Raw genomic sequence first — 23790 nt, 5'->3', positions numbered from 1 at the left:
GCTGCTTGATCACAATGCAATCGTGCTGCAGAAAAGCCCACTAGACACCTGGGAGTTTTTTACATTTTTTATTTATGAATAAGGGGAGCGGCCCCTAGGGCTAGGGCCTCTCCCCAGGGGGGCAAATTATTTTGAGGCCATTTCTGCCCCCCCTCCTTGAGGGCAGATCGGCCTATTATAATTAGGCCAATCTGCCCCCGGGGTGGCAGAAACCGCTAGACACCAGGGATCATTTTTTTGTTTATTGTTTACATGTGGGGAGCGTGTGTACATATTCCAATTAGACAAGTTGCATGTTGCATCATGTCCATGTATGGCCAGACAATGTTGCTGTAGAAGATGTGTACAAAGTGCAAGCAGCCTAAAGAATGGGAGCAATGTATATGACAATACATGCCTTACCAGTAATGCAGGAGTACAGGGAAAAGGGACACCTATAGACCATCACTGACTGTACAACAGATCAATGTCTAACATGTCAAAAATTAACATATGTACGGAGACGGTGGTCAGGTCAGTACATAACCCAGTCATGTTGGCCACTAGCATACTATGGCATTTTCCCATCACATGGGACGTTTCCAATATTGAAGTCACAGCAGATATACAACCCTAAACAAGCTGCCCATGGAAACAACTAAGGATATCAAATATTGATACATGTCCTACATGTGCAAGCACCCGAGCTCTGTACATGAGAGGGGAAAGCTGACATCAAGTACCACAGAGGAAAATGTGATATCCTGGTCTGTATGACCACAATTGTGCATGTGTCTGTCTGTTGGGGTGTGTGCATAGCTCTGCTGAGTAGCAATCATAAAGAATCTAGGTCCCTGCTCAATAAATCCCCACACCACTGCTCTGGCTACATTAACCTATGACATTGTGAGGGGCCTGATGCATGCCCAGGGGGGGCTGAGTAAACTGGAGCACCATTAACCTGCCCCTTCACATGCAACCATAGGTTTGTGTTGCCATACAAACTCACACAATGGTGAAGATGAGTAGGCTGGCTTCTATGCCAGACTGCAACACTGTTACACAGTGGTATGCCATTGTATGTGACAGTCCTAACAAAAATAAGGTGTGAGTGCTCAGTTGGAGACATGCACACATATACCACATATCTCAGCACGCATGTCCCACTATAATGGCTCAGGCAGGGTAATGTGTATGGATTCTGAGCAAAAGGCAATCTAGCAGAAAAATAAAGGCATAGGTATCACAAGTTCAGTGACAGTAAGAAATTACCTTCACATGTGTTCTGACATACGAAAACATAGGTGGCAATTATGTGAGTACACATGCATTTGTAAAATGCCAACATGTGTCAATGCAGAAAGATAGTAATTGGAGGTTTCACATCCCATGAACACACCACGTTTGTCATATGTTACAGAAATTACACAACACATGTCTATACACACACACAGCATGTACCTACCTTCAATAACACATGCGTACATAACATCTCCTGCAACTAAGATGCATGGGGGACCAAATGGCACACATGTAGCAGAGCAACATGAAGTAAAATCCAACAACACACCACAGAGTGGACACACATGCACATGCAAATTGCCAGGGTTTACGTGAAGTCAATGCAGTCCAAATCCCTTGAATACTGATTACAAATTGTCATGGTTGTCACATGCCTTACCATGTGTTGGTCATAGGCCACCATATATATTGTATTGTAGGTATGTGTACATTTGTATCTCAGACATAATGTAGTCCGTCCACAAATTAGTATACATACACAAATGTACACACATAGCACACATGTGCCAACATGTATGTGGACACAGTGTAGCTACACATGCACATATGCACAAGGTAAGAGTAATCGCATGCAGCAGACCCATAAGCAAACTTATATGCTCAGCATACCAATGTCACAGTAATTACTGGACAGTCACGCACAGGTAGCCATACCACATACACAACATTGTTGCAAAGCCCATGTGACATGTTAAGAGAATCAGGGTGCACTCAAAGCCTGCAATGCAAAAATCTATGCAATTCAGTTACGCGTAAAAAAAAATGTCACAAACGCATCAACTCCACACTGCAACACCTCATAAGCACCATGTTGAAAAATCGATGCATGACTGTCGTGCGTCAAAATTTGTCACGCATACACATATACCATACAATACCCCTAAGCTAAATGACACCTAGCCCCTGAAAGTCTATCCCACGTCCACAGGCAATTTCATGCTAATGGTGAGAAAAATGATGCATGGCCGTCTTGCATAAAAAAAAAAAACAATGCATGACTGAAAACATGACGCACATGCCCAGGAAGTGTTGAAACAGAACATCCTGCCTGCAAACATGGTACAGTGAGTTCACTTTCACTTCACAGTCTTTTTGTCTGTGACTGTGTGAGGGTGTGTGGAGCTGGTCCTGTAGGAGATTTGGAGTGTTTGGAGAGTTTTTAGTGTTTATTGAGCTGTGTCCTGTAGGTGTTGTTCTTATATGTCTTTAAACTTGTCTATTGTATTGTAAGTGTACTGTATTTGTCTCTGTATTATGGGGTGTTTGTCAGGGATAGTATAGTTCTTGGGGTAGATGGGCTAGGTGTTAGGTATTTTTTATTATTTTGTTTTGGATGAACTGCACTTGCAGTGTGTCTGGGAAAAGGAGGATGGCGCGGATGTCAGCTGATGAGCTGGGGGTTCATCTGGCTTGTTCAGCATTACCTCCCTATGATGCTGCAACTGAGTGGCTGTGTCATTCTTGGCTACCCCACAGAGGCACGGCGGCTGTGATGGGGCAAGGTGCTCTGTTAGACCTGACAGCCTTAGGGTAGTCACCCCTAACTTTTTGCCTGCCTCCCTCCTCGTTTTTGGATACTGTTTTTGCTGGTTTTTAGACTCTGCGCACTTTACCACTGCTAACCAGTGATAAAGTGTATATGCTCTCTCTCTGTAAACATGGTAACTTTGGATCATACCTGATTGAACTATTTAATCTACTTATAAGTCCCCAGTCATGTGCACTCCAGGTGCCTAGGGCATATAGATTAAATGCTACTAGTGGACCCGCAGCACGGATTGTGCCATCCACTTAAGTAGCCCCTTTTCCTTGTCCCAGGCCTACCATTGCTAGGCCTGTGTGTGCAGTTTCACTGCCACCTCGACTTGGCATTTAAAAGTACTTGCCAAGCCTAGAACTCCCCTTTTTCTGCATATAAGTCACCCTTAATGTGTGCCCTGGGTATCCCCTAGAGCAGGGTGCTGTGTAGGTAAAAGACAGGACATGTACCTGTGTAGTTATATGTCCTGGTAGTGTAAAACTCCTAAATTCGTTTTTGCACTACTGGGAGACCTGCTCCCTTCATAGGCTAACATTGGGGCTGCCCTCATACACTGTTGAAGTGGCAGCTGCTGATCTGAAAGGAGCAGGGAGGTCATATTTAGTATGGCCAGAATGGTAATACAAAATCCTACTGACTGGTGAAGTCGGATTTAATATTACTATTCTAGAAATGCCACTTTTAGAAAGTGAGCATTTCTTTGCACTTAAATCCTTCTGTGCCTTACAATCCACGTCTGGCTAGGTTTAGTTGACAGCTCCTGGTGCATTCACTCAGACACACCCCAAACACAGGGTACTCAGCCTCACTTGCATACATCTGCATTTTGAATGGGTCTTCCTGGGCTGGGAGGGTGGAGGGCCTGCCCTCACACAAAGGACTGCCACACCCCCTACTGGGACCCTGGCAGACAGGATTGAACTGAAAGGGGACCTGGTGCACTTCTTAGCCACTCTTTGAAGTCTCCCCCACTTCAAAGGCACATTTGGGTATAAAACAGGGCCTCTGCCCTACCTCATCAGACACTTGCTGGAGAAGAAACCGGAACCAGAAACTACATCCTGCCAAGAAGAACTGCCTGGCTGCTCAAAGGACTCACCTGTCTGCTTTCTACAAAGGACTGCTGTCTTGCTGTTGCCCTGCTGCCTTGCTGAACTCTTGTCTGGCTGTGAAAGTGCTCTCCAAGGGCTTGGATAGAGCTTGCCTCCTGTTCCTTGAAGTCTCAGGACCAAAAAGACTTCTTCCTTTCACTTGGACGCTCCGTGCGCCGAAACTTTCGACGCACAGCTTGTTTCGCGGCGAGAAAAACGCCGCACACCGACGCTGATCGACGCGACGCCCTCGGGGCGATCGAGACTTCGACGCACAACCTCGCAAGGACAAAGCCGCTCGACTTTCCAGGAGAAATCGACGCGACGCCCACCGTGAGTGCGAAACTTTGACGCACGGCCTCGCAAGGACAACGCCGCCCGACTTCCAAGGAGAAATCGACGCGACGCCTGCCGTGAGACCAAACTTTCGACGCACGGCCTCGCAAGGACAACGCCGCCCGACTTCCAAGGAGAAATCGACGCGACGCCTACCGTGAGATCGAAACTTCGACGCACAGCCCCGCAGAACGACGCGCAGCCGGAAAACAAGCAGGAGAATCCACGCACAGACCCGGGACATCTGGTAATCCCCGCGATCCACAAAAAGAGACTGTCTGCGCGCCGGAAAACGACGCCCGACTTCCCCGCGTGGAAAAGACCGACGCAAGTCTGTGTGTGCTGAGGAGAAATCGACGCACACACCCCTTTTTCCACGCATCTCTTCTCCTGTGGCCCGCTGAGGAGATTTTCCACCAGAAACCAGGTACTTTGTGCTTGAAAGACACTGTATTGCATTCTAAAGGACTTAAGACACTCTATATCACTTCCCTGTGATATTTCTACAATTTTCCATTGCAACTTTATTCTTTTTGACCTACAATTATCCTGATAAATATTATATATTTTTCTAAACACTGTGTGGTGTATTTTTGTGGTGCTATATGGTGGTATTGTATGATTTATTGCACAAATACTTTACACATTGCCTTCTAAGTTAAGCCTGACTGCTCGTGCCAAGCTACCAGAGGGTGGGCACAGGATAATCTTGGATAGTGTGTGACTTACCCTGACTAGAGTGAGGGCTTTTGCTTGGACAGGAGGTAACCTGACTGCCAACCAAAAACCCCATTTCTAACATGCTCCACAACCCCACATGGATCTTTGGCAGTGGAAGGGATGACCTAAAGCATCGATGAGCAGATCTGGTTACAAGGGAGCAGGATCTGCTGGATTATCTGGGTAAAGAGATTGATGGAGCAATTGGTAAGTCTCACATTTCCATACAAAGTCTTTACTTTTTCACGTGCATGACAGTTGCAGATACAGTTGAGTGCTGCATGTAATGCTTGTGGATCTGGACATGTCGTATGCTACCTGTGTGAAGAGTCACAGTGCCACCAAAGGCCTGCAAGTCAGATGTACAAAAATGAAGCTGATGCTGGACAGATGTACCATTTTCCGTGCACAACCATTACAAAGTGTTGTGATGCATGCATAGAGAAGCTCAGTAATGAGCAGCACTAAATTAGGCCTGCGCCATGCATCATGTATGAAAGGGGTTCCCAAAACCTGTTTGGGTGGCAAATGTATAAGCCACTAAGTAAGATGAGAAATCCCTCATTTAAAATTTTCAGGCACTCTGAACGGCTGCTGAGAACAGGTGTGATATGGGGGCATAAAAATGAATGAAATGGGCCCCCAATGTACTCAGCAGAAGTCATGATGATCTGTTGCAACGGCTGCTGAGTACATCATTTACTTACACAGAAATAGATGGAGTTGGACCCTACCTGCATCATGCTGTGCCTTTATTCTTATTAGGCGCACACATGGTGGGGGGCAAGGGGTGCCCTGAGGGCCACAAGGACTGTTCAGATGCAATTAGTGTTGCTCCCCTGTTGTTCTTTTGGCCTCTTTGTGTCGTTGGGCAAGGCCATGTAAGGGAGCTTGACCATGCACTGGGTCCAGACAACTAGCACTTCCCTGTTTCTGTTTCTTATGTATCACATACATCCTATACTATGTCTATTACCACAAACATGTGCAGAGTAGGTTCCGCAGCCCTGCTGCTTCTCACTGACAGGATGGGGCTGCCCTGCATCTGCTCCATCACTGGCACATTACTCAGTAACCTGCATCAACAAGTGCATCCTTTTAGACCACAGAGCAAGTGTTTCTGTGTTAAGGCATATTTATATGCCCATGTACTTATCCCTTCCTGGACAATTACAATTAATGGTATACCATGGCAACAATGCCTGGCCACACCACACACTATTGGCAATACATCCATGATTTCAATCAGTCAATGTGCAGGTAGGTACAACTAACTTCAAATGAGTATACTCCCATAGCATTATTGCTCTTGTGTGTGCCTTGTGATGGGCAGTAGTTTGTCAGTTTGCTGTGACAATGCGGTGGATGTCCACAACATCTGAGGCAGGCTCAAATGCAATGTGTGTCCCCATGGGACAGCCACTGCAACAACCATTGCATGCCCCTCAGATGCAATATACAGTGTCAAGCAGTCCCAAATGGTCATAGGGATGTAGAGCTAACAGACACCTACATGACAATGCCATGTATTAATGGTGCAGTGAGAAGCACCATAGGAGTGCCAGGGACAGTGAGGGTTTGTACGTGTGTGGGTCTACATTATCTGAGACTGTGTACGATTGACTGATCGTAGATGTTTGTCAGTTGCTCTGCTCTACCGCTAGGGTTACTTTCTCTCTCAGCCTAACAAGGTAACAGTATACTGTAGTGTGGTTAGTTTTACGTATCCTTTGCGCATTAGCTTTAGGCCTTTGTGCACTTTGCCCTGAATGTATTTTATTCATTTGCTGACAGCTTAGAGCCTCTGTGCACTTTGCTCTAAATGCTTTTTATTAGGCTTCGTACTGTTATTTTTCAAATAGCCAGTTCTACAGTGTTGTTTTTTATTCATATCACACTGTTTTGCCTACTTCAGCACTGGAGTTCTCCATAACATATTCACTCTGTGCTTCAGTCAAGGATACAGTCTGGTACATTGCCAATAGACGTGGTAGGAGTTTAGTTTGGCATTCCTGCGTAGGGACATTTTGTGATCACGATGACATGTTAGTTATAAAATCACTTCCTTGTCCCAATACACGCAAGAGGGAGATTCCGATCAGGGAACCACAACTAGACGCTGACTGCCTCGTTGCAGATGCTGAACCAGATCACAGGCCTTTGCTCAGGTATGAGGGCTGATGTCTCCCCAGTGATTCGGAGAGGCAAGCTAGAAGCTTAACATGCTGTGCTCTAAATAGAACAAGCAGAGGGAGAGTAGAAACTGTTAGGCACTATGATAGCTTTGTTCTTATGTTTTACTCTCCTGGTGACTATTTCAATCCTACTGTGTTGTATTGTTCTGGTTATTGCGGCTCACGCCTTATTATCTAAAATACATTTGTTTTATTAAAACATTATATAAAACTTATACTGTCTTTGTCATTTGTATATGAGATCATATTGTAAATGAGAGAGTTGGTTTGGATCTGAGTGACCACGACTTCCCTGAGAAGTTCCAAAGATGTCATGCGCTCGGCTGCCCAATCATTTCTTCCCCATGGAGAAATGAGGCACTGCTAGTTAGCCGGAGCAAAAACACGGATTCAGGGTGACAGAGTTCCTTACACGTGGGTCAGACTCAGTCCCCCACACCGTTATCGATCCTGCTGCCTAGAAATCCAGTAGTCTCATTTAGGATAATGAGAGCCCACGTGACATGGCGCCGCCAAAGATTGGTCTGGCTCTGATATTTAGGTCCGACTGACTCTCTCGGTCTCATATATATTTTGACTCCTCGGTTCCGTAAGCGGAGACGTCCGTGGGGCTGAGGATTTCCGCCACCACGGGATAGGTACATCCTATTACTTAGTGGTTGGTTGTTCAAGCTTGAACTTTGAAAGGAAAAAAACCCATTATTGGTGTGCCTTCTCTACCCAGGTGCTGTTCTTCTCTAGATGGCGAATCCGGTAGTGGTGCAAGTAGCGCTTAATATGCGACACCCGCTCACAGGACATCTGATAGCACATGGACTGACAGTCCAGGGGGGTCCGGTCACTTTTGTGGTGGACGCCCATGCAGCCTATAGAACAGAACTTTTTTATTCTTGGGTCGAATTTCCGGCAGTTGATGGGGGTACAAATACTTTTCACGAATACACTGTTGCGAATGTCCCTGGACAGTACAGGGCTTACGCATACTTAGAGATACCTTTATCTTATCAAGAACACCATAATTGGCTTGATGGCGCCCTCCCACACACAGTAGCACAAGTGAGGTTAGGTCCACTGAGTAATGATGGTCCGACCTGGCCTTTATTGGCTACTTACACACCATATCCTGCGGTTGCAAATTTGTCAGTAGCTGACGTGCGTCGTTTATATATAGACTTAGCGACTACATACAGAAGACTGGTTCAGTTTGTAATGCAAGCATTAAATACTAATGCAGCCCGTGCTGCTCCGGCGCACCCACAAGCAGTGGTTCCGGGTATCAATCCGGCCACTGTACACTCAGTTATGGGTAAGGTACCGGCTAAACGTGAGGAGACTCCATTTTGGCTGGCGCAAAAAATGAATACGCTGTAAGCAGTATTTCCCCATACGGGACCTCAGGATAAACATAGAATATTGACGATGTGTTTGCCGTATGGGATGGTTCCTCCGGTGGACCTTTGTAATACCTGGGGCACGGTGTTTGCCGCGCTCTACACTACGGCACACGGTACACCGACATTAGCAAATTTACCGGAAGTGCTTAAACAAATTCAAGATGAATATGGGGCTGCCCCTGCCTTAGATTTGGGCATGCAGTTGATGGGCAATTTTGCCACGGTTTCTTCTATTATTTTGAGTAATCTCAAGGGAGAGGCTGTAGCACTAGCAGTGCGAATGTGTCTTCGGGACGTTCCGCAGATTAATCAGGAGCGGGAACTTCCGAGAATAATAGCAGAAACATATTCCAGTATTGGTCGTGATAGCCTAGGGGCTAGACCACAAAAACCCCAATTACAGGGTAAAAATAATAAAGATAATGCTAAACAGCAACACCCTGAGGGTACTAAAAAGCGCTGGCAAAAGAAACAGCAAACACCTAAGAAAGATGGGGGACAGTCTCCGCAACCGGAGACCCCACAGAATAGGTATAATCTCAGGAATAGGGATAATTTGAAGACGCCTGATAGATATCAGTATACTGATACACGCCAATCTCGTTCCTTTCAGGACTCCTCAGAGAAGAGAAGTGAGAGAGGTGGGCGGTCAGAGCGGAGGACGGAGTACGTGAAACCGAGACAGGATTCACAACGGAGGTTTCTATTAAACAAGAAGAGAAACCGCTGCAACAAAAACAGCAAGTTAAAAAGAAGAAAGTGGCAGCAGTCTCAGTTAGACATGCCGCTCAAGAAGAGAGTTCTCTTGACGAACAAGACATGGGCGTTAGCACTGTTAGACAGCGCGGCAGAGGTCACAATAGTTCGCCGGAGTCTTCTAGAGCATCTGGAGGTGAAAGCAACTGATGACTTCATACAAGTCGAAACAGCGGATATGCGAGACTCTAATCCTGATAGGGTTTATCAAGTGACTCTACGATTAGAAGGGGACATTGACCGCATTGTACACGCCATCTTTTGGGACCATGTGGTAAAATCATATGATGTTCTGCTGGCTGAACAGGATTGGCCACCTGACTTTGTTCGCGACTGTCCGGTTGGGGAGGAGGTTATTACACCTTCCTTCTCACCACTTGTTCCGAGAGAACTAGCGGAGTCCTATAGTAAAACCTGGGCTCTAGCACAGGCTCCCACCCTATATAGAAATAACGTGGGGTGGGATAGACAATCACCTTTTCATGTAATTCCAATAAAGGGCGAACCTCAGCCACAGCCGCAGTATCCTATCAAATTTGAGGCAAGGGCATCAGTTAGGAAAATTCTTACACAATTGGAGTACCAGGGTGTAATTGAGCCCTGTGTCTCACCGATGAATAATCCCTTATTTCTGGTTGCTAAACTGGACCATTCATATAGGATAATGGTGGATTACAGACATTTGAATAGTCATACACGCACATATGCAATACAGAATTCACATAGCGCAGCGCTTATGAATAATATAGTGCGTAAGAAATACAAAACAACGTTAGATATCTCGAATGGATTTTTCTGCCAAAATATAGCGCCCGAAAGTCGGGACTATACCAATTTCAGTGCGTTTGGCTCTCAGAATTTTTTTTTCCGTTTGCCTCAGGGGTATAAGAATAGCCCAGGACTGTTTTCGGCTCGTGTGACTGAAATATTGCATGAGTTAGACCCTGAAGCGTTATCATATGTTGATGACATATATCTGACAGACGATGAGATTCTGCAACATCTAAGGCGCGTATCGCGCATTGTTGTGGGGTTTTCTGATATTGGCTATAAGTTTAATTTTAAGAAATCAAAGATTGCCTTCCTCAGCGTCATTTTCCTGGGATATGAGCTGTCGAGTGAGGGCAAGAGCTTAGCGCCACATTTTTTGGAGAAATGTGCTTTATTGCAGCCTCCTAATACGGTTCGGAAGCTCCAGTCATTGTTGAGGTTTCTGAATTTTGGCAGAACTTACATTCCTGATTATGCTACGCGTATAAGACCCTTATACGAATTGATTCGCCCAAATTTTTCTAGTAGATTTTGGACGATTGAGCATACACACATACTACGAGAGTTACAGACTGATCTCTTAGCAGTTAAACACTTACACACACGGGACAATAAGACACATTTAGTCATCAGGGTGATACCTGGGGCTGTTGGGTTTACGTATGTCACCTTTAATGAGGGTGAGACAGTCCCGATTGCATACAAGTCTCACTTGTATTCTGCTGCAGAACAAAGATTTGCACAGACTGAGAAAATACTCACTGCAGTACAGATGGCTGTAATTAAAGAAAGACCGCTTGCCCAGGGCCAACGCATCATTGTCGTTTCCCCAATTCCGGCCTTAGAGGCAGTTACAAAGGCGAGTGTTCCAAATTAGAAAGCTTTACACCCGCAATGGATACAATGGGCTACGTCTTTGACGGCCACTGATGTAGATTACATATTTGACCCTAAACTGCAGACTCAAGAATTTCTTCAATATGAAATGGAGTGCCCAGTCCCTGCTGGCACATTGCCTATTGACCAATATCAGGTGGTCATGTATACCGATGGCTCTGCGCAACCAGTGGTTGGGACTAAACAACAGTATTCTGCTGCATGTGCAGTGGTGAGCGGCACGATGGAGGGGGAAGTGTTCTGCCCCCGACATACTTATACTAAAACTTTGGGAGATTGCACGGCACAGCTGGCTGAGCTCAAAGCTCTATTGTTAGCGTTGGAGCACGCGGATTCGGCGATTCTAACCTTGCTGGTCTGTGACTCCTACTACTGTGTACAGTCTTTCAATGAATATCTACACTATTGGAAGTTGAATGGGTTCAGAGATTCTAAAGGCAACACCATTAAACACAAATTGTTGTGGGGTAAGGTTGCGGATCTGAAAGAGACGCTTCCTAAGGTCCATGTTGTGCATACACTTGGACACCAGTGCGTTGGAATACATGTTGCTGGGAATACCTTGGCTGATGAAGCTGCAAAGTCGGCAGTGGCTGTAGCCACTGTGGCCGCAGTGACTCGTTTGACTTCCAAACCAGACACAGAGATTTCAGGTGCCATAAAATCTACGGCTGATGGCGCGCCATTTCCTAAAGGATTTCCTTCTAAATATAGTTACTGCTTGAGTAGTGTGCTAAATATTCCAGGCATTGGTGTACGTGAACTACCCAATAAAATTGAGAGACCTCGATTAATTTCTGCAGCACATGAGGGGGCGGCATCTGCACATGCTGGTGTGGCTGCCAGGATTTCACTTTTACAGGCTTGTTACTGGTGGCCTGGTCTCTATAAAGAGACAAAGCAGTATGTCCTTTGTTGTGACATTTGTCAACAAATTAAAGCTTCGTCGGCTAGACGCCCGCAGCAGACGCCCCTTCTGATTTCAAATAAACCTTTACAGTGTGTGTACTTGGATCATTGTGGTCCGCTGACACCAGATAGTGCATACAAATATATATTGGTTGCTGTAGATTCGTGCTCCAGATTTGTGTGGGTATGGCCACAACGCTCGGCTGACGCTCGAACTGTTATTAAAGATTTGCGCATCTTTGTTGATACATTTGCAGTTGCGGCTTTTCATTGGGACCAGGGCCCTGCTTTTGCCTCTAAGGCATTCAGGGACACCATGGCTTCGTTGGGGGTCCAGCTCCAATTCTCGTCTCCATTTCATCCCGAGGGAAATTCTGTCGTGGAGCGTTTAAATCGTGATTTAAAGCAATCCTTAACGGCCAGAGTTAAAGGTACGGGTCGTGGTTGGCTAGCCCACCTGTATGGAGTACAGAGGGCACTTAATAACTTGCCTAGAAGATCACTGGGGGGTCGTACTTCATATGAGTGCCTGTTTGGAACACAAATGTATGTTCCTGATCTAGAGGGTCCTGGTGTGGAGGCGGCAGATACGCCCTTTGACATAAATGATCGTGTCACTGTTTTGCAGGATTTACAACAATTCCGTGAAGATAACTCTTCTGCAAGTGCTGCCTCCTCAGGAATTAAGGAGGAGCCAGTAACACCTACTGGTTGGATACCCAGGATTGGGGATCTAGTGCGTGAAAAGGTCACAGTAAAGAAAGAATTTGGTCCTTCTTATCGAGCACCTGTCCCGGTGTTAGGGGTAAGCGGCACGAGAACTGTGATTTTACCGCTGCTGCAAGGGGCCAAAGGAAATCGCTTTGTTTCCATTGATAATGTCAAGTTACAACACGTGGCCGATTCTGCACAGCAGACCAAGGGGGTCACCCAGTAGTTCCGGAATCCCTCTCACTACTGGGGAAGAAGTCCCGCTGCAGGTGATTTACACCGACGCTGTTTCCTCTCCGAGCTTGGGGAGGGTGGATGATGATCTTGCGATTGTTCCACAGACGACGATTAATATGGAATCTTTTGATCAAGTTGCTGTACGTTCTACTGATGTTTCTGAACATGTGGTTTATAGCGTGCCTAGGCGAGAGCCTCCATCTGCTTCTTTGTTCACAGTTGCACCTTTTGCAAGAACTGCCTCTGGCTGCTTCAACGATGCTGATGATGCAGTGTCCAGCTCCTCGTCCTCGATGTCTTCTGTCCGAGGTCCACGTAAGCTGCTGGGTTGGCTTAAACGCACATATTTTGTTTTTCCTTGGAACTATTTGTGGCTTTTTATGGCTGTAATGACTCTTTTTTTATGGTTGGGATTTGTGGTTACTTTTTTTCTAGTAATACATGGTCATTTTCTTCCTGATCGATCTGACATTGAGCACGTGGAGACTGTGTTAAAACCACATTTTTCGTCTCATATGGTTCGAAGAGACTTGTCCAATGTAAACATTTCTGCAATACCGATTCCGGATGGGATTGTGTGGGATGAAGTAATGTTTGATATATAAGGTCCCACTGAATTGATTCAATTACCGTATGTCCTCAAGTTATCAATGAATGATATTGTTATACCAGGCATTGTTTCTGCTGATTGGGATGTGAAGACAGTAGATTCTATGCTAACAGATTTGCAATATTATACTGTCTATGACGATGAAGATGCTTACCAGTTTAGAGATAATCATGGTGACATGTTTTGCTACAACTATTATGGACACCACTTTATTCATAAAGCTAGTAGCCCTAAGTCCATATTTAATTATGTGCAATGGGAACATTGCTCGACTCCTCCACAAAGGAGTTTGAAAACGCATTATGATAAATTTGCATATTTTTCTGGGCATGATCAGCGAAATGCTAGGTCTTACTATTTTAAAGTTACACAGTATTCTAATAAGCAAATGTTATTGACCGAATCTAAATAACTGTATTCAAATTTGTTTGTATCTAAACTTTCGGTCGAGGGGTATGAATACTGGTTTAAGACTGTTGACTTGAAAAGTGTTTGGGGTACGAAAAATTGGCAGATGCAAGGCAGGGATACATTATTTAGAGCATGTCTTATCCCTGTGCAGATGATTTTCCTCAATGAGACAGTACAACATACTAGCTGTTTGAGCTTGGCGACAATTAGAGAGTTGAATTTGCCTAGTATACCTGTCCCTTCCAAATTAAATGACTGGCAGCACTATGTGAATGCTACTTTTGGTGAATTTACACATTGGGTCCAGAATGGTACGCTTAACACTTCATTGTTACATCCGGGCGGGTGGTTATTATGGCCTGTAGACACTAATAAGTGTCATCAACGTTTTGTCACCTCTTCAGGGGGGTTCAGGACTAGTAGGGCAGACCCTCGTTACATTTCGCCAGAACATGCTGATATTATAACTACATACAGCGTGGGGAAGCTTTGTCAGCAATAGTTGAAGTCATCCACGCTGGATGCAGCTAAGTCACATCTCACGTTACTGTCTAATGATACTGATTTACAAGATTTTTTGTCAGGTCCCAAGGTACCACGGAAGAAAAGATTTTTGAACGAAGTTTATAATGAGATTTGGAAGCTTTCACAACAGGAGGCTGCAGCCCGGTTGAGGCAGATTGATCAGGAAAATCTGCTGCAGACTTTGTCTGTTGTTGATAATAGCATGCATACCCTTTCTGACCGTGTTTACACGATTGACAGCATTGTTTCCTCTGCTATTGACATTATTAAATCGGACATGTCTTCTTTATATCATGGGCAGAGTCAGACGCGGTCCATCATGCAGCTGGGTTGGACTCTTCAGACCTTGAAGGCAGGTCGCGTTCCATGGCAGCACATTCGTGCCAGAGAGATCTTTGTCTCCTTTAATTTGACTCGTCAACGACAGCTGATGGCTAAAAAGGAAGCGACATGTTATGTTGAATATTGAGAAATTGGAGAAACTGCCTTTCACAGTGGCTGAGATTCCGTCAGCTGAGTGGTTGATTCATGGGGTTATTAATTTGCCTATCTCCACTCTGCAATTTACTTCTTGTTTGAAGCACATTCCGGTGGGTAGATATGAACTATTGGGAGACAGTTACATACACGAGGTGTGGGAGCTTCCCTTTCAATACAGATGTGTTAATGGTTTGAGGGAGGTTTTTCTTAGCGGTAGCGAATGCGAAGCTTCTGTCAGCCATTCCATGGTTTGTAAACAGCTGTCCTTGCACGGAGCGTGTAATGCTTCGATTGCTAACTTAGCTTGTTATCTGAAGGGAGTTCCAGTCCCGGTTATTAAAAACACTTTCCAGGTGCTTTCTAACGGCAGTTACATTGTTCTTAACAGCGAACGCTGCAGTGGCATGCGTGCCGGAATAGTTTACGTTGTCGTTGTCAACAAGGCCATTACGTGCTGCGGGAATGCGTTGTTTCCCCCCACTCAAATTAGGGAGGTAGCGGACATCTGGCCTCATATTGCTACTTCCAAGGTTAATTTCGACAAATTGAGTCGGCTAAAAGCTTTATTGTTTCAAAAGCATGTGGTCCTTACATCTGCTAGCAAGACCTACGCACTTCAGGTGGCAAGGTCATCGGCTGAGATACAGTCCCTTTTGAATACTAACTTTCCAAGTCACTTCGGTGAACTTGTGGGATGTATATTTAATGCATCCAGCTCTGCTGGTATTGCTCATTTTTTCAAAGCAGTTGGTGTTGGTTTTGCTCACACCTTCTCTTCCTTATTCGGTTTGATACCTTCGGCTATACACTCTATTTTCGGAAGCATTTTTGGGGGTTTCCCGATTACTTTGGCTTTGTTGGCTGGAGTCTTGCTATTATTGCTATTTTTTCGCAATGGCTGTCCCGCCACGACAAGATCGTATATTGCTGCTCCCGTCAGCGCAGCTGTGTCGTGAACGCATGATGCAGCATTTTGGAGCTACACTCCTTGGCCAATTGGAGTGTGACTGGTCTCTGTCATTCAGACCGGTTTTGGATTGTGTGCAACCCGTGTTTTGGTGCCTTTGGTGCTCGTTTGAACAAGCACTGGCTTTCTGTCTCTCACTGCAGCGCCCTCCTGTGGTCGATCCTGATCTGTTGATGTTCTCGATTAGGGCTCATTCCCAGACTTGTGCACTACGGTTGCGTTTGCTTCGTGAGGCGGTTTATGAGATTCCCTTCCTGGAGGAAGATGGTGTTGTCTCTTTCATAGGCCCTGCACGGGGTGCCGCCCTGAATGGTTTTGGGGCTTTGGAACACACCTGCTCCATGGTACTTTGTGGCGTGGATCTTCCGATATTAACATATATCGAAGTGGAGGAGCTCCTACGTTCTATTGCTTCTGTCTGACAATTGGATTTTTTCTCTCTCCTGCAAAATTGACACTATATTGAATTTGGCTTTATCGTCACATGTTTCCTAAATTTATGACTTTGTTGTCTTCTGACCTTGTCGAAATATAGGGTTTAATATATTGTTTATATTTGGGGCATACTTTTATATTATTGGAACCACTTGCTACCGACAAGGGGAGGGTGTAGTGTGGTTAGTTTTACGTATCCTTTGCGCATTAGCTTCAGGCTTTAGGCCTTTGTGCACTTTGCCCTGAATGTATTTTATTCATTTGCTGACAGCTTAGAGCCTCTGTGCACTTTGCTCTAAATGCTTTTTATTAGGCTTCGTACTGTTATTTTTCAAATAGCCAGTTCTACGGTGTTGTTTTTCATTCATATCACACTGTTTTGCCTACTTCAGCACTGGAGTTCTCCATAACATATTCACTCTGTGCTTCAGTCAAGGATACAGTCTGGTACATTGCCGATAGACGTGGTAGGAGTTTAGATTTGGCATTCCTGCGTAGGGACATTTTGTGATCACGATGACATGTTAGTTATAAAATCACTTCCTTGTCCCAATACACGCAAGAGGGAGATTCCGACCAGGGAACCACAACTAGACGCTGACTGCCTTGTTGCAGATGCTGAACCAGATCACAGGCCTTTGCTCAGGTATGAGGGCTGATGTCTCCCCAGTGATTCGGAAAGGCAATCTAGAAGCTTAACATGCTGTGCTCTAAATAGAACAAGCAGAGGGAGAGTAGAAACTGTTAGGCAGTATGATAGCTTTGTTCTTTTGTTTTACTCTCCTGGTGACTATTTCAATCCTACTGTGTTGTATTGTTCTGGTTATTGCGGCTCACGCCTTGTTATCTAAAATACAGTCGTTTTATTAAAACATTATATAAAACTTATACTGTCTTTGTCATTTGTATATGAGATCATATTGTAAATGAGAGAGTTGGTATGGATCTGAGTGACCACGACTTCCCTGAGAAGTTCCAAAGATGTCACGCGCTCGGCTGCCCAATCATTTCTTCCCCGTGGGAGAAATGAGGCACTGCTAGTTAGCCGGAGCAAAAAAACGGATTTAGGGTGACAGAGTTCCTTACACGTGGGTCAGACTCAGTCCCCCACACCGTTATCGATCCTGCTGCCTAGAAATCCAGTAGTCTCATTTAGGATAATGAGAGCCCACGCGACAATACAATGTTGTCCATTAACTGATATGGACGAATTACACTAAGCAATGTTTTTCATTCATGTCTTGCAGGTGAACCTGCACCCTAAGTCATAGGAGAGATTGTGTGATTTGAAGACCCTGATGCATCCAGTAAGGGTCATCTTGTGTGTCATGGGTGCTAATCCAGGGTTTGGTGTGAGTCACTCTGAAGTGTGGAATGCTATGAAAGATGGTTTTGCCTGACCAATGATCTAATAGCATTGGAGAATGGTTGGTGACATCATGTATGTTGGAATGTTGTGCAATGAGAATGGCTTGAATGTAGTTATGGTGTCTCAGGGCAGCTGTTTATGTGCATAGCATGCTTGTTTACAAACACTTTGTCACAGGACCATTGTCAGCACAGTGTGCCACACATATCTTACACTTACTGACAAGATGGTACAGATGTGGGTGAAATCGGCAGAGGTGTTTAGAAGGCTTATGTAGGAAACACATACACCACAGGTGCCTCAGTACCCTTCAGATATAATGAATCTATAGTACTGCAAGGAGCCATATTGTGGTGCACATCAATCATTAGTATACACGATTAGTAGACAATTAACCTGCAGATGGTTGTGTGAAAAGTCTATGACTCTTCTCACACCAGATCTCAAGTAGTTGTCACAACATGGTGCTGCTACCATGATATTTATGAGTGATGTAGGTCACACCACACATGCATGTGGTGTGAAAGCTGTGTGTGTACTTGGTACTTTGATGATGTCTGACATGCATGTGCAAATGATGTACTATGTTTCTGGATACTGTTGAAACACCCACTGCAGTGCCAAACTCACAGTGGGCCTAAGGGCACCCATACAGCCACCATGTGTGTGCTGTATAACACATGTAGCACTACACAGCACAGGGGAGGGCACTTCAGTTCTGTAATGTGCTGACAATTTTGATGTGCAGCTGAGGCTTATGGCCAAACTTTCTGGGAAGATTACATCAGTTGTACATATGGGCACATCATGGGCAATGGCGTGCTCCCTTATAATGTATGCTCAGGTCAGGGCTTATAAGAGGATACATTAATGTTGATTTACCAAACCTTAGAGTAGCAGGTGGGAAGCTACCAGACCCCCCATCATAGAGCCCACACCTTGCCTCCATGATGACTGGGCAAGCCTTTATGTTTCACCAGGTGTGTTGAGTTGATGGATTGCACCCACAGACCTACACAAGGACACAAGAAATCCATACTTGTTGGGGCACGTGATCCTTACAAGTTAGAAGACACTAATGTTGATCATGGACAATTGTGTCCAATCAGTTCTGGGCCCCGTTATTTAAAAATGGATTTCTGGCATCCCAGTGAAGTATATGATACTGTTGATGGCTGGTAGGAAATAGTCATAGATGGGGCATAAGTCATTGTTGAGGAATGTGTGTTGGACTGTATGTGTTATCTGCAGTTGCAGTGTACATTGTATGTCTGTACAACCTCCACCTAATGCTGAAACTGATCCCTGCTTCTCCTCATATTTCAGCTGCCAACATGACAGAAGTACAGAGGCGAGCATTCAACAAGAGGGCCGAATGCTACCACCACATAATGGAGATTGATACGGGATACCGTCAAATGGCACGGAGGTTCAGAAGAGAGAAAGCATCAGGGGAATAGCGTGCCTTTCACCATGGTGGACCTCCACTGAAGCCAAACAAGGACATTGGAGACAAGTCATCAGGGGTGCAGGGAGGCTACACCTGGACCAAGGCCCTCAATGTCAGCTGCACCAGTCATCACGCAGCCACCAGTACAGCCATCCCCAGCAGTAGTCCCAAGCCTATTTGAATAGGACATGAGAAGAGACATTGGGCAGATTTTAGCCAGACTGGAAAAAATTTAACAGGATGCAGCAGAGGACTGGAAGATGTCATCATACATAAAAAAGAAGATTAAGAAAAGCAGGAAGTGAATGTTTTTGTATCGTACAACCTCCCAGTTCCTTCCACTCCCTTTCACTGTTTTGAATAGTTTTCTATCGGGTTTTAAATGTGTAGTCTTAGGTTAGTTTAGGGTAGGCATAGGTTAGGTTAAGTATAGTGGAGGTTGGGTTTTTCTACATTATTTATTGTTGGGGGTTGGGCAGGGGGTCATTTTGGGGTATTTGTGTATTAAAACATAATAATAATAATACATATATATATATGCATATAAGGGTGGAGGGGTGACAATCTTTAGAGTATGGTGTTACATGTGTAAGATAAGTTTAGAATAGGATAGACAGGTGTAGTTGTAAATTAAGGATAGTCAGTATAGTTAGTTTAGAATAGGGTAGGTTTTAGGTATTCATTTGGTATATGTTTTTAAAATAAGTCCTGTTCATCGTAGCCTAATCATTTTTGTAATTTGATTGAATGTCTGGGGCTTCTCATGAGTGCAATGACCAAGTTGGGGGAATGGCCTAGGGTATGCTTACTGTCTTAATTTCCCAGGTTTCCCATCTGTATCCCCAACGACCAAGGAGCTGTCAGAATGGCTGCTACATTCTGTCTACTACTGAATAGATTTGCCATCCACTGCTCCAGCCATTCACAATGTGTATGTATTCTTTATCTTGTGCAGGTAAATATGGTACTTCACCTGTCATTGGTGGGGTCCTGCTATTTCATAGTTGGCAAGTGTGGTACATCTGACAACTGGCAAATTTGGAACTGTATCCTGCAACACTGACAGGTGGCCATCACTGATAAGAAGGTTAGCTTTTTCTGTTTCACACAAATAAGTTGTACTGGTACTCCCATCTGGGTAAATTACCAATGATTGGGTTGAAAGCCATACATGCTGTATGTCTACTTCAAAGGGTATGGGTTCCAAATCATTTAGTATACGCTGTAAGTTGGTTATAGCCGACAACACCATCATTCAGCTTTCTCTAGTGCGGGTCCTAGTGTGTTGCTTAGTGTCTGACAGTCATGCACTCATGTACTGATATAATGTACACATTGACAGGGATTGACACAATGCTATCTTTTAGCTGAGTAGATGGACCACAGTAAACATAGAAATGGTACATGTGTACATGGTGCTTTATTTACAGGTGCAATTATAATTGTGATTTTTATACAATATCCATTTCACAGACACCATGAGTGAAAGTTTGCCATATGTAGCACAATCAGAGCCCAGGGTTGAGAGACATGTCATTAGACAGGGTTAAGAGTAGTGTGCATTAGAGAGGAGTGTATAAAATTGGCAATTGGTATGGAAGCACCAATGACAGCACATAGCAGACAATTAAACAGTGGTCAGGTGAAAAGGTCACATTTACTACTCTCATAACACTGGCATGATCTTAAGCCCAGAACTAAGGTGCTACCAAGTGCTTTTCTTTGTGAATGTTAGTCCTTCCACATCTTCATCCTCTGATGTGTGTGGTGCATCCTGTGCCATGGCTGATGCTGTTATAGAAATAGAGGGGGCCACACACACTTCAGAGAATGGAGATGTGGAGTCAAAGGTCCTGGCAGCTGCCATTTGTGGCTACCCATAAGGCACCACTGCTTCAAGGAGGAACTGCTGATTTTTCAACAACACAGCAACATCACAGTGGTAGGCAGCCATGTTTTCCCTGAGGGAGGCCACTTCCCGCTGTATGGACTCCAGAGTATTCTGCATGCTGCTGGCATTTTGGGAAGGCATTTGTTGTAGCCTCTGCTTCCTGACAAGCAGCTATGTCCGCCAGAGACTGCTAGAGTCCAAGTAACGGGAGTGGGTGCCTCTGATGGCAGCTGAGTTGTCCTTATTTGGACTGAGGCACGTCTGCACTCCCTCTAGGCTGCCTACCATGGTCTCCATCCCCACCTGAACCTGTTTTGCCAGCTCCCGCTGGACTCCTACCACTGTCCTCTGGAAGCTGATCTCTGGGTCCTCAGAGTCCAGGGCTGTATGAATACAGGATGGTGGCATGTGTTGGTGGCTGAGTGGTTCATGTGAAGACCCCACAATGATGCATGTCCTCCCTGCGACTGGAGGTGGTGCATGGAGTGATCCTAGGACATCCTGCAGAGTCTGTAAATTGAGGGTTAGCAGCTGGTCATCCATGTCATCAGAAAAACCCAGGAAAGGCAGGTCGGCAGGAGATAAGCCATCATACTCTACAATGAGATAATGTAAAATCAATATTGGATTGACATCATGTATTTGCCACTGGAGGCTCAGTGACATGTATCTGACCAAAGGTTGTGGTTGTACTTATGTGTAGCATTGTGCATCACACATGGGTCAAGTGGTCTAGTGATGGAATATGACTGAGTGCAACGCTGCCCTAAGAGTGTCAGTGGCCCGCTGCATCATTTTCACAACACCGGGATGTGCTGTATTCAATTGCTTATGGCGCACCCCTGTATTGTCCCCTGCGGCGGCATTAAATTGAGCTGCTTAGCACCAACACAGGCTTCCTTGCACCATCATGCAAGGATGTCTGCGTTGAAAGGTTTGATTGTTTATGTGTGGGAAGGTGTCTGTGTCTGCACATACACAATTATTGCTGGCGATTTGGCTCTTCTGTGTGTGCTGCAGAAGCACACATCAAAAAGAAAACACGAGGGGGAATTAATGTACACCTCCTTGATGAACCTTGCTAAAACCACCCCTGGGATGACATTAGATTTTTTTGCTGACTCAGGTTTACTGATACTTGTCAATCTGAGGCAGCATCAAAATGCAATGGGTGTTGCTTTGGCATGCCCACAGCAACACCCATTGCACGCCCCTTCCATACAAAGTGCTGGGTGTGAAGAGGCCATATTTACAGGGTGGCGTTAAGGCACAAAAAGTGACCTGACACCACCTTGTAAATATGGCACAGGGTATTCCGCTTGGGGCTCATAAATATGCCTCTAGGTATTTTGGGGCATTTGTAGGTACCCTAAATGCCACCTGTGTGTAACTTTGGGTGAGGCTCAGGTGGCACAATACCCTGCCCCGTATTTACTAGGTGGAATGAAGCAACTTTTTGTGCCTTGGTGCCACCTTGTATATTCAGTCCCTTCACGCCCAACACTTTGCGTGGAAGGTGTGTTCAATGGGTGTTGCAGTGGGCACTCCCTCAGATTTTTGACTATTTGTATTTAGGATGCTGGGCCAATATCTGACACCAGCCCAGGGGTGGGTTTAGCATGACAAACTCTAGGAGTAATGATTACATTTGTACTGCATTGTTTTCTTTTACTATGTGTGCTGCATTATGCAGCACACAGAGTAAGAGCAAATTGCATTTTAAGGTTGTTGTGCTTTACGGTGTTCCTTTTTGAACATAAACACTCTCCCCCTCAATACAGCCATCCTTGCACTGTGGTGCAAGAGTGGCTGCATTGGCGCACATCTGAATTCCACTTGTGCAAGGAGGTACACAGGGGTGCGGTGTATTCTTATGTAAATGGTGTATCCCTGCATTTTCAAAATGACAGTGCGTGATGCTGCCTAATTTTGCACAGCAGCATGCACCTTCATTGTCTGTTTGATCTAGCCATCTAACATGTAAAACGGTGGGATTGCAGCCACTTGTTCAGCTGCACACAATGTTCACATACATGCACAATGTGTTATACCCATGTTATAAATGACCCCCTTTGTTTTTTATTCAAATCATGCCATCTAAAGCCAGCTAAGAATGTTACATATTTTACAATTAGAAAATACAGATATACTGTGTTGCATATTTTCTAGATATTTTATTTGATGATGAAAAATACTAGCTAAATGTGTTAAGTTTTGCTCAATCAGCGGGTTGGCCTACAGAGTATGTTACTATTTGATTCTTATGTGCGTCATGGGTTGTCTGGAGTCGCTGTTTTAACTCCCCACACCCCCTCAAAAAAGGGAAATCTTCCATCTATTAGTATAGCTTGTGCACATAGTTTAAATGCTTGTAACATTTTGAACAGAATCCAAATTGAGAGTGAGTCATCAGTCTGTCGCTTCCAAATGACTGCATAGCATCACAGCCACTTTTCCAAAGTAGACTGTGTGTGCATGTCCTTGTGTTCCTCTGTCTTCACAACCTCTGATTTTAGCAGGTAATTTGTGAATGCTTTCACAACATGTCTCACTTTGTCACTGCAAGTTTAGGGCATGAAAATAGGCAGTCTCAGACAGTCTCAGTGCAGTTCCGTAGTCATTTGTGGTAGTATTAATAATGGACCATTATATGGCCCACTTTCAAGTGCGTATCTCACTCTGTCGCTGAGCATGAATTGACTCAATGCCACGTTTTATATTTTGGTCTGCCCGCAGACTCGCTCAATAGTACGGATTATCATTTGAGTTAATGAATTTACTGCATCCTAAGTATACTTAGCTTTACGCAGTTTT

This window comes from Pleurodeles waltl, chromosome 2_1 (assembly GCF_031143425.1).
Source record: "Pleurodeles waltl isolate 20211129_DDA chromosome 2_1, aPleWal1.hap1.20221129, whole genome shotgun sequence".
NCBI classification, from domain to species: Eukaryota; Metazoa; Chordata; class Amphibia; order Caudata; family Salamandridae; genus Pleurodeles; species Pleurodeles waltl.
The sequence above is the reverse complement of the archived record's forward strand: the minus strand, read 5'-3'. Positions refer to the sequence as shown.